The following is a 12,446-nucleotide window of genomic DNA, read 5'->3' as shown; positions in this document are numbered from 1 at the left end:
TTTCTAACATGGACAATGTGATTTTTTGAGAGGCCATTAGACATCTTTGTGCTTTTCTTGTTGGAATAAATTTTATTCTTGCTTTGCGTGATTTATTTTATCTTTTAGTTAATTTATGATTTGGGTTGTTTCTCTAAGTTGATCGTGTCTCAATTTCTAGTATAGAGATGAATGTTTTTAAAGGTTATTATGACATAAGGCAATTACAATTCTTTGTACTTTTACTGGAATCAATTTATTCCTAGTTTGGATGTTTGATTTATCTTTTTAAGGATAATTTTTTGATCGGTTATCTTTTCAACAAATTTATGATGTGGGTTTTTCTTTTCCTTGGTGTGTATTAATTTCTAACGTAGATGATATGTTTTTACTTTCCTAGAGTTTATTATGCTTTTAATTTGATGCAATTGGATTGAAAATGTCAAAACAAAAATAGATGGTAAACAAATTGTCCAAGACATATCAAGTGAATACCATATGACCAAACCTGCCATCGAACTACCTTGACAAGCGTTTGGAAGGTGACAAAGAATACGATTTCAATCTCTTCAAGGTAGATGGGATACCTGCATAAAGCGGCCCAACACAAAACAAACAAGATTAGTTGTGTATGTTTTCATTCGGGAGTGTCAAGGATCTGCATGAAGAGCAGATTGAAGAACTTTCTTTGGGCTTCAGGCAGAATGAGAGAAATTTTTTGTGGGTGATGAAAGCATCGAAAGAGAGAAGCTTCTTAGAAATTAAGCATGTGGAGTAGACTTCAGAAAAAGGATTGGTGGTGACATGGTGCCCTCAGTTGGAGGTGTTGTCCCATTAGGATGTGGGATGCTTGCGGAATTCTACGATTGAAGGAGTAAGCTTGGAAGTTCCCATGTTGGCCTGTGATGCTTCAGTTTCTAGACTAATTCAGGCAAGTTTGTGGAGGAAGTATTGAGAGTGGAGCTTAGAGAGAAAAAAAATACAACTATGCATTGATTAGAGAAATATTGGATGGAGCGAAAGGCGAGAAATTCAAGAGGAATGCCAAGAAGTGGAAAGATTTTGCAAAAGAGAATGGGATAAAGGTGGAAGCTCAGATAAGCACATCGAGGATTTTTTAGGTTTACTTGCTTGCAACTATTCTACCAGTGCTTGTGTTTTTCTAAGGCTAGCTTTGTATCATGTCTCACTTTGCCACCCTTAGGTTTTAAGGTATGTTTTTTGCTAGGAAATTATTACGGGCTTGGTTGGTTTCATTCATGGTTTAAAATCCAATTGTTTCGGGGTAATGTTTCAATTGGGAGAAAAAGCAAAATGATCTTAGACTGAAACATTCCAGAACATTCAATGTGTCTTGGTGTGGTTTCATTTTCTTAGTTGGTAGTGTTATTTGAGCTTTTCTTATGCTTTCTATCATGTTCAACCCTTGTCTTTGCATCCTAATTTTGACTTCTAAGGTATCTTATAGGGTCACACATTCTTAGAGAGTTTTGTCCATAATAACAAGAAGAGTCCTGATAATATGACTCGTCAAGTGGCATACTCAATCGACTCCTTGGTATGGATAAGTTTGGGAACTATAGATCTGAACACCTCATGATACGGTTCCCTCGAGATACATTTTTTACGGGAAAGTGCAATCGTGTATCCTGAGGCGCACAAATCTATGATTCTATAGCTTGTCACGTCAGGGAGTCGATTGAGTATGCCACCTGGCTAGTCATATTATCATGACTCTAACAAGAAAACAAACCTGACATGTCATGAATCACATGATATTTGACCCATAGTTGGAAGTTGAAAGGTAATTTGGTAGGATGACTAATTCAGTATCTTGTCCATTGTAACAGAAAATAAATTTGACGAATCGCTGAGTGATACTTGAGGGTAAACTTGGTAGGACAACTCATTTAGGGATTATTGTTCATAAAGAGCACAAAATGATTCTAACTTATCAGAAAATCATACTCGGAATGTAAGTTGATAGGATGACTAATTAGGGGACTTGTCCATATGATAGCACCCAAGCCAATATGATTTGTTACAGAGTTGGACTCGAAAGATAACTTGATAAAATTTGACTCAATTATGGAGATGAATTATTTATAACTCTAAATCAAAATCTCACTCAATCGGGAATCATATTCGTTCATGTTAAGAAAACAAGTGCAATCTAAAAACAGAAACTAGATGTAATCACACAAAGAAACACAGAGAATTTACGTGGTTTCACCACGTGTAAACTGGAAAATTCGAGCCAAGGCCCACGAATTTTAGAAATTGAATTTCAACGGTTTAGGACTGTCAAAAATCTTGTTGTTCCAAGATTTGACGGCTTAGAGCTGTCGAATTTCTCCTATCATTCATTAATTTAACAGTTTCGACTCATCGAAAAAAAAAATTGACAATGAAAAATTCGACACCAATTCGACCCTGGTCCGTCAAATTTGGGGTATTTTCACATTGTGTTTCCTCAAGATTAAGTTAGGTCGGTGTGAAGGTGTGGCTTGATTTACAGTGCGTCCTTGTTGATCATTACTATCAGGCTCCACAAACCACAACAGTTAATGGCATGGGAATTAGTCAGGTGATTAATATGTTAAAAGTTACAGTTATTAAAGGGATCAATATAATGCCTAACCAAAAGATTTAATATTCTTGAAGTAAAATATTTCAAACATTTATCAAATCAAACTCCACCATTGAAAGGGTCTTTTATAAATAGTACCTCATCCATATTGAGTAGGTGACACTAAAATGTGTGTATCTAGATACTAGGGCTACTCTAGTACAAATCTCAAGGACATTGATTGCCACTTTTCTTTTAGGATAATCTAAGGGTGTATCATGAGATTATGTTATGACACAAAGGCATGATTGAAATTTGATGTTAGTTTATTAGGAAAACAATCGTTAGATGAAAATACTCTTAATTGTCAGGATTTATCTTCTTTGGATAAATATTGATTTGGCAATCACAATGCTTGAGAGATAAGATTTATTCATTTATTCAGAGTTCTATTTTTATCTATTTGAAGGGAGAGAGAATGGTTTGTAAGGGGGAGGGGGAGGGAAGAAAGGTATGTAACATGCAATCGATTATGAAAATTAGTTAAATGGACGGAGCTCAGATACGTAATCATCGGATTTGTGTCTAACCTTGTGAAAAATCTCTTGTGTTTTCTCTTTTTCAATGGTGTTTGATTTTGTGTGATTGATCAAGCGAGAGTACATCAAAATAGGGATGTTTGTGGGAGGAATTTTGGAAAATCAATGTGATTCGAATTTTGTTCTTTCATACCCCTTATGTTTTCATACCAGTGAAATACTCTCATTGACCTTACTATTCTATGAGAGACGAACTAAAATAGCTTAAATGCATTCATGTTAAATCTCGACAGAAAATCCCTTGATTTTTCTTTTCAAGAATTTTGTTGTACTCAAACTCTTAAACCTCTCGGGTTAATAATTTTTTAACTTATTCGACCTTGTTTTTTATGCACTATCTCCAATCTCTTTAACCTTTTGCCAAAACTTTCAATTTGTTATTATTATTTTTTTTTCAATTTTATCTTATTTAACATTTTTAAAAATCGTATCTTATTAATGAGGTTTAAATATTTAAAGATGTAAAATATTGAGGTTGGAGACGTGTTTAAATCTTTTTTATTATTTAGAGGTTGAAATTTATAGCTTTTGGAGAAGTTAAAGATTAAGGGTATTGACATCATTTCCTATTGTGAAAGTAAGAAGTCAATTTTTTTAAAATGAAAGGCATCCCAAATATTCATCAAAAAAAGCTTTGGAATTGCGAACCCCGATGGTGGTATTTCTTTCTAAAGACCTCCTAATTTTTCTCCAATAACTAGTTTTTTCATTTAATAAACTTATCTTTCTTAATCCCCTTAACACCTTTCAATTGGTGAAATCAATGATCCAAATTATCATAATTGATTGTAGATCAACCTTTTACAACTGTTGAGATCAACGAGTAAATCGTTGATCTCAACATTTGAACATGATTCATCGAGATCAATGATTCAAATTGTTGAGATCAGCCTTGTTACAATCTCTGAACTTGATGTTTCAACATGAATCATTGGGATCAACGATTTGAATGATTGATTTCCATGATTTGAGTTTATCATTTTATGGGTTGACAGGTATATATTAAGAAAAGACTGGATTGGTAAGATACTGCACCAAAACTCGGGTTGCATTTAGAAAGACCTTGGTACCATAGTGTCTCGTAAGTAATTTTATCAAGATATTATTTTATCAAGATGACAGTAAACATTGTTATAACGTACGTCCCGCACATATCCTATCCTCACATGCTTTTTAGTGAACCTCGTGGATTTCGGGGATCCTTTTATGGTTAGGCACATAATGGCAATTCTTTATCATTTAAAATATAACAATTCATTAAATATTATCATGTGGTATTCTCGTTTCTCCATGAGTTAAAAAATTAATCTTTATAATTAAATTTAAATTAGTTTTTAATTTATAATTATTATTTAAACATATAATATAATATAATTTTATAAGTTATATATTAATATAAACATGGTTTGACATTTAGTCTCATTCACTAAGAAGACTGAATAATTGACAAGATAAATCATTTAATTCGATATTCAATTCATTTATTAATATATGTTTATATGCAAATAATTATAAATTTGTATATAAGACAAGATAGATTAGAAGACACTTAGTTACACTACGATATTCTTTTTTAATTAGATGATAAATATTTAAGTTATAAAACTTTTATTAAAAATATCAAATCCCAATTAACTCGGTAGTCTTTTTGTTGACTCGAGTGATAGTAATAATGTTCAAGTCATCTTACTTATAAAACAATGTATAATGTAAGAAATGATTACCATTGACTATTCGTTTCAACCTTTGTTGGGTTTGGTGATATAAAATCACCATTCTTTTGTTTTTTAAGGTTAATGGGTATTGTCCAAGAGTATTTTGGGTAATGTCATTTATTAGTTTATCAGAAACAAAAGAGGTTCCTAAATGGTAGTTATTATCCATAAAAGGAGTTTCTTTGAAAATGAGGTATTCTCTTGTATTGAAAGTATGAGAAAGCATTGAGTCTCTATGTATGTATTTTTCTTCTCTTGTGAAACCTAGATGCTCAAGATACTTGAGGGTGATCTACCAATTGTTATTGCGGATTTGTAACAACAGGAGTGATATCGATTTCTTATTTGGATTCTTACTAGAGTTGCGTGTAGAGATTTGATGGGCTTCACCGGAGAGTTGGAGGTGAGTATAAACCTCCAGACTTATAATTTCCTCATTGAGTAGTGAATTTCTACTTGTCGACTAACACATGGATGTAGTCTCATTGTCAGTGAACCACATATATCTTGTGTTGTGATTGTGTTCATTTATTTACTTTATTTACTATTACTTGCATTTGCTTTGCAACATATTCTTGGGGTTTAGTTGTTGGAATTGATTGTTTTGGTGTTAGAAATGATTAATTTCAATAATCGAGTTTCCGTATGTGGTTTGGAATCTAGCCACAATAACCTTGAAAGATACCAAGAAATTATTCGAATGACTCATCTCAATCTTTGACAAGATTTAAAACAATAAATATAAAGACATTCTTTTAACATATGTCACAAAATTAATCAAAGTGTTTTGGGTCAACCATTTTAACCCTTCTCACATCTTACAATTTTATTCAACGATGGCAAAATGAAGTTATTCCATACAAAAATTTAGATGGTAAAAAATACCCTTGCATTTACTTCCAACCTAATTATTAGAAAATTTAAAGTCATTTATAGCAGAACGAATAAGATTATAATCCACTTATTTCTAGAATGACATTAGTTAGTTTTAGGTTTTTTGATAATCGGGTATCACTGCAATAGACAGTGAATCGAGATCATATCTAGGCTTTGTCCAGTCCATAGACCATGGCCTTATCCAAGGACTAGTCCCAAGGGATGTGCAACACATGCACATCACATGTACTAGGTACGTGAGGGTGGTGGCCCCTAAGGAATTAATGCTCAAACTAGGTATTAAACTCATGATCTACGAGCATCAGCTGCTTATCGGTTCGAAATTGTCATTGAGCCAAACCCTTCGGAGTTACATTAGTGTGTTTTAGTTTTATAAAATTACAAAATATCATTTTATTATATTATCTATAAAATCATCTTAACTAATAGTTTAAATCAAACATAAGTAATATAAAATTATTATTTGGGACCCTGTAGCTAGTCCAATAGCTCCTTAGTTAGGTTACTAAAATTATAAAAATATCATTTTATAAAGTTATCTTCAAAATCACCTTATTTATTATATTAAATTATAAAAAGCCACTACATAGGTTAAATGTAAAAAATGATTTAAATTTAGATTATTTATTTAAATTTTTTAAATAAATTTAAATTAATGATAAAACATTTAATGATGCATAAATCCTGATTTTTATTATACACATCCCACGTACTTCTTAATTATAATAAAGTAAATATTGAAACTACTACTTCTTAATTATAATAGAGAGTTTCTATTGTGACACCAACTTTTGCTATCGCCACCCCAAGATGTGTACCAATTCTACATATGAGTTGGCAGGGGCGGATTTAGTGTGGGGGCAATGGGGGCACTTGCCCCCATAAGAATTTTCAAACCTTCTATGGAGTAATGAGCTATTGTGAAAGATAATAATGGCAAATAAAAAAATCTGCTGCTCTTGCCCTCATATAATTTGTTTTACACTCTTAGTTGCCCCCACAAAAAAGTTTTTCTTGTTATGTTGCCCCCACACAAAACAATTACAATTTTTGTTGCCCTCAAAAAATTTCTACTTTTACGTTGCCCCCACATGAGTAAAATCCTGGCTCTGCCCCTGTGAGTTGGGGTGGTGTTAGCAAAAGTTGTTGTGGCAATAAAATCTCTCTGATAATAATAGTAATTATTTTGTTCATGTGTCAAGTGGAAGATTCAAAATCGCACTTGTTATCTTTTTCTAAGTCAGATGCAGAGCATTACTAGAGAAAGTTGTTTCTAAACTAAGAAAACAATGTAAACGCCCTAAATAAGTCTTTCATTGCAGTCCAATGCAGTAATAAGACGTGTAAGATATAGTTCACTATATCCGGTAATGAGAATTTCATCAACGTAAAGTAAGAAAAGAATCATCACTACATGGTGATGATCATAAGTAAACAACAAGTAGACGGCTTGGGACCCACAAAACCAAGCTCTTCATTAAAGTCTGAAAATCATTGATGTCACACCCCAGCTTTCAAAATCTACGACCTGATTCATTACCATCATTCGAACCGTGATTTGTGACCAAGGGATGATTTAGGAGTAATCCACTTATACTCATCGATTAAAAAAATATTTTGGACCTAACTAAAATCATCATCTTAATCTTTTTTATTTTATTTTAAACATTCATATAAGACAAACAAATATACCTTCAATCAAAAATTCATAACTTGCTCGATTTTTATCAAAATTTAATGTAACACTCTAATTCGGAAGGATGATCAAAATATCCACAATATAAAAATACTACACCAAAGAAAATATTTCTTTTTATGGTATGAAAATACTGAACAAGGTTGATGTATTGTGGCACAAGTTAGAATTTAACAACCTATTGCTTGAGTTTGAAAATTTCCACACAATTCAATTCTAATTGGAATATATAGATATCAGACTCTATAGAAGTTAATGAAATGTGAAACTTAAGAAAAATTAGCAAAGGATTTTAAAACCATGGTTTGGCATGTGAATTATTTTTACAAGAATACAGAGGTACACAATGGATTCTCTATAGTCATGTTAAGTAGTTTGGACGGTAAAATCAGGAATAAATATTTCTGTCATACAGTGATATGAGACCAAAGCTATATCAAAGTTAACTTTCAAAATCTAATCCTAAAAAAAAATTAGAATCCAAGATGAAATCGAAACAGGGAGTATTGCGATGCTATAAATTTTTTTCTCATATGCCTTTATCTAATCTTACCCTCTTAAAGAGTGATATTAATTTACACTCATTTAGGGTGGCATTAGCAAATAAAGGACTTATTATCCATTCCAAAATGGTTGATACGTACCCACCCCCACACACACACTCTTTCTTTTGCTACCACCACCCCAAGATGTGTGTTTTTGGTGATTTACTATTGAGTTGGCGTGGGATTAGCAAAAATTGGTTTGGCAATAGAATCTCTCTTATAAAAATGGTAAATATTTTGTACATTTGCGTTTGTACAGTCTGCGTGAAAGTTTCAAAATCGCACTCACTATCTACCTCTTTTGTCGTTGTTTTCCAGATTTTCACAATAAAATATACCTTTGCACATCCCACCTTGATTCTTAATCAAAAGAGTCGTGCTGGGGTGACACAAACGGAGACAGAAAGGTGGCGCCACCCCCATCATTTTCCTAATTGTAATAAACACTTTCTTTATAATAATAATAAATATTGCATCTACTTCTTATTATAATAATAGTAAATGTTTTTTTCCAGAATTTTATAATAAAATATACCTTTACACATCCCAACTAGATTCTCAATCATAAGAGTCGTGCTGGGTGACACAAACGGAGACAGAAAGATGGCGCCAACCCATCATTTTCCTAATTGTAATAAACACTTTCTTTATAATAATAATAAATATTGCACCTACTTCTTATTATAATAAGCACTTTCTTTGCTTTCTTTATACTAATAATGGTAGATATTGCACCTACTTCTTATTATAGAAAACACTTTATAATAATAGTAAATATTATACCTACTTCTTATTATAATAAGCACTATTAGAAAAATAAATGACGTCAAAGAGGGCTGATTTTCTTACAAGAAAGTCTTCATTGAATCAATACTCGGCTGACTTGGCATGGACACTAAATCATAGTTCATGTTCTTCGGGAAACACAACTGTATATCCTCGTAAAAGATTTGCAGTTGAGTATCCCGAAGAAGATTAAACAACTCTCTTCCTTCCCCAAATTTTCAAAGAAAATTACATTTGGATGTGTACATCCAACATCGAACATGAAGTATATCCCATACAAAAAATTAGTTGCAAGACTTACACATCAAACAGGATGTAACAATATGTGACACTGACACATCTTTTTGTCATTAGATTCGGTCATTTGATCAAAGGACCTGTATGATCAAATTAATTTGGATGGTTTCATTAGAAATGACATGTCGACCAATCCTTTTTTGTGATTAATTAAGATGATCACACTAGAATCATAATTTAAATTTGCCCTCCAAATCTAATAAAACCTCAAAACTCAACAGACCCAAACCAACTGAGTCAGCTCAACAAATTGGATATATCAAACTGAAGGGTCATCAAGTCAGGCCTGAAATGCAATTCAAACATTCATCTAAGTATTCTTACACACCACAACAACACCTGTGGTGTGTAAGCAAGATCATTAATTATTCGTATGATGGCACCCTCAATTTTGAGCAATTCCTAAACAAGCCCGAAACAGTTTGAGAACCATTTCTCACTGAGGCATAGCAAATAAAAAGAAACTGCTGAAAATGATTTCAAATTTAGGGGTTCTAGAAGCGTTAATAACCATTCCAAAATCTGGGAATTTGGAATGGTTAAAAATCGTGCATAATATGTAATCATATTAACAATAATTTTGATTTAGGAATTGATATGAACTATTTTAACTGTTTAAAATCTAGTAAAATAAAATAAAATACAGGTGAAAGAATAAAAGTGTTTTTGAAAGAATGAGTAGAAGAGTGACATATGTAAAGGTGAAGTGGTAGGTAAAAAATAAACATTGGTTTATTTGTAAATAATTTATAAAGCAAGGGTAATATATATTTTTTTGAATAAACTAAAGGGAGAACTCTATGTATGTATTTGAAGGTTCCTACCTTTTGAGATATGATTGGAAGTTCTCCCAACTTTAAAAATTTTTACTAGAGATCAAAATGTTTTTTTGGTTTGACTACACTTTTTTAAGATATTCTTGAGATTTCTTAAAGAAGTTGACTTTCCAATTAGGATTGAGCATTGGGTGTTGGGGTTTATCAGAGACCAATATGTGTCCCTTCTTGACCATGGGCTTAGAATGAGCTTTGTATGAATTTTGTCTTGGACTTGAGTTATGAGTTTAGATTGGTATAGGTTTGGGAATTTGGGATATGGACCTTAGATGGTTTATGTTTAGGTATTTAGACTAGACTTAGATGTGAGATTAATATTGGATTAGGGTATGGGTAATAGATTGATTAATAGAAATAAGTTTGTATTGGGTCACTTTATGAGTTTGAAATGATGGGTTAAAGAAGTGAGTTTGAAATTGGATATAGACTAAGAACAATATCTGAGTATGCAAAATTATATGACATGATATATGTGCATGTATGCATGAAAAAAAGTACCAAGTGACAATTATTATGCAATTCGAGTCTGTTGAAGGCTTTAAACTCTTAATTGAAATCAACTTAAGAAAATTTGAATTTTTCTAATGAGTTCGTACAAATTGGAGTGTCTACAAATAGCAAATACAAACTCTAACTAGTGAGATATGAGAAAACTTTAATTTCTTAAAGATGAAGTTGGATTTTCTTTTAAGTCAATGATGTGAGATATTTCATTCCAACAGTTGAGATTTGATTTGATTTTTTATTTTTTCAACAAAACACAATGGTATTTTTGTAATTTAAATACTACAAGGATAGTTGTGTATTTAGATAGTAAACCATTAACAAAACAAACATTGGTAATCATTTGACCAAATCAATGAAAGTTCAGAGCGCTAGACCGCATCTTATATTTCGTGAGGGAGTAACCCTAATTTCACCTATTTTGCAGGGGGTGTTACTAAAATACCTTATTTTCAAAGTCTTTGACTAGAATCCTGAGGTTACCATTTGATGTTTGGGATATGGCATCATTATAAGTTGGTGAGCTATGTGTATCATGTTGGGGGTACGCTCCATTGAATTATTGAGATAATGAACCCCAACAAGTCCTTAGAGGCCATCAACTCATTAATTGTTAAAGAATCTTTCAAGTAATTGGGTCAGTGATAAGAAATAACAAGATTAAACAACTCTCTTCTTTTCCCAAATTCTCAATGAATATTACATTTGGGTGTATACATCCAACATCAAACATGAAGGCCTCGTTTGATACAACTGCTAAAATCTGTTGTCAAATTCTGTTGTCAAATTCTGTTGTAAGAAGCTGTTGTCTTAAACAACTATAAAATGTTGTAATACTGAAAAGTTTGTTTGACAGAGTTTTGTAAAAGTGTTGTGCTATTTATTAGAATATAATAATTTATTGTTTAATACTACTGCTGGATTCTGCTGTATTAGGGTAAAATGACTAGAATACCCTTATAAATTCTAATCTCGTCAAAACAAGTTCAAGAACCGTAAATTGTTCTTTTTAAAAAAAATTAGTTTTAATGTGATTATAAGTTTCAGAATGAGCTGATTTTTTGTGAGGATGATCTCCAGACTATATAGATCATCCTCACCAAAAATTGGCTCATTCCAAGAACTCTAACTCATATAAGACAAAAAAAAAAATTGGCTATGATGTGGATTGTCCTTATTAATTTGTGGGTTGCTTTTATAATTACATATCTTTCTTTTCCATTGAAAATTATTCATCTAAAATTAAGTTCTTTCAATGTTGATTTCAAATTTTGGTGACTTGTATGACATTATTGTTTTTAATTTGAAATTTGTGGGATTTTAGAAATAAAAATTATTATTTAGAAATTGAAAATTTGAATGTTACTTATTATTTAAAAATGAATTGTATTTTAATTTTACAAGAAATAATATATTTTATTGTGTTTGATAAAAAATGTGCATTTGAAATATACAAGCAATGTATAATATAATAGAAAGGATAAAAAAGATTGTAGATACGTGATTCTAAATTACGTATTTTTGGACCCTTTCGAGTAGGAGTCCATTCTAATTGGGGTGTCTATTAAGATAATTTACTAGTTTCGACAATGTATAACAAACATGATTATACGAATTTAATGCTTAATTTTGATTAATTTAATACTATTTTAACATCTAAATAAATAATTTTTTTAGCACTTTCAGTTATTCAACACTTTTTTTAAAAAAAATTTAACAAACAACACCTAAATATTACGCCTACTTCTTAATTATTTTGAAATAATTATGAAGTTTCAAAATCATTCCCCCCCCCCCCCCTCGCTATCTACTTTCTTTTATTGTTGTTTTTCAGATTTTTTATAATAAAATATACTTTTGCACATCACATCATGCTTTTTAATTATAATAAGTACTTTCTTTATAATAATAATAAATATTGCACCAACTTCTTAATTATAATAATAGTAAATGTTGTCAGGTTAACGTTTCAAAGTCCCCCGCGCTACCTACTTTCTTTTGTTGTTGTTTCCAGATTTTTATA

The sequence above is a fragment of the Akebia trifoliata genome, unplaced genomic scaffold, assembly GCF_017979445.1.
Source record: "Akebia trifoliata isolate Shusen 1 unplaced genomic scaffold, ASM1797944v1 Contig00811, whole genome shotgun sequence".
Lineage (NCBI taxonomy): Eukaryota > Viridiplantae > Streptophyta > Magnoliopsida > Ranunculales > Lardizabalaceae > Akebia > Akebia trifoliata.
Note: the sequence above shows the minus strand (reverse complement) of the source record.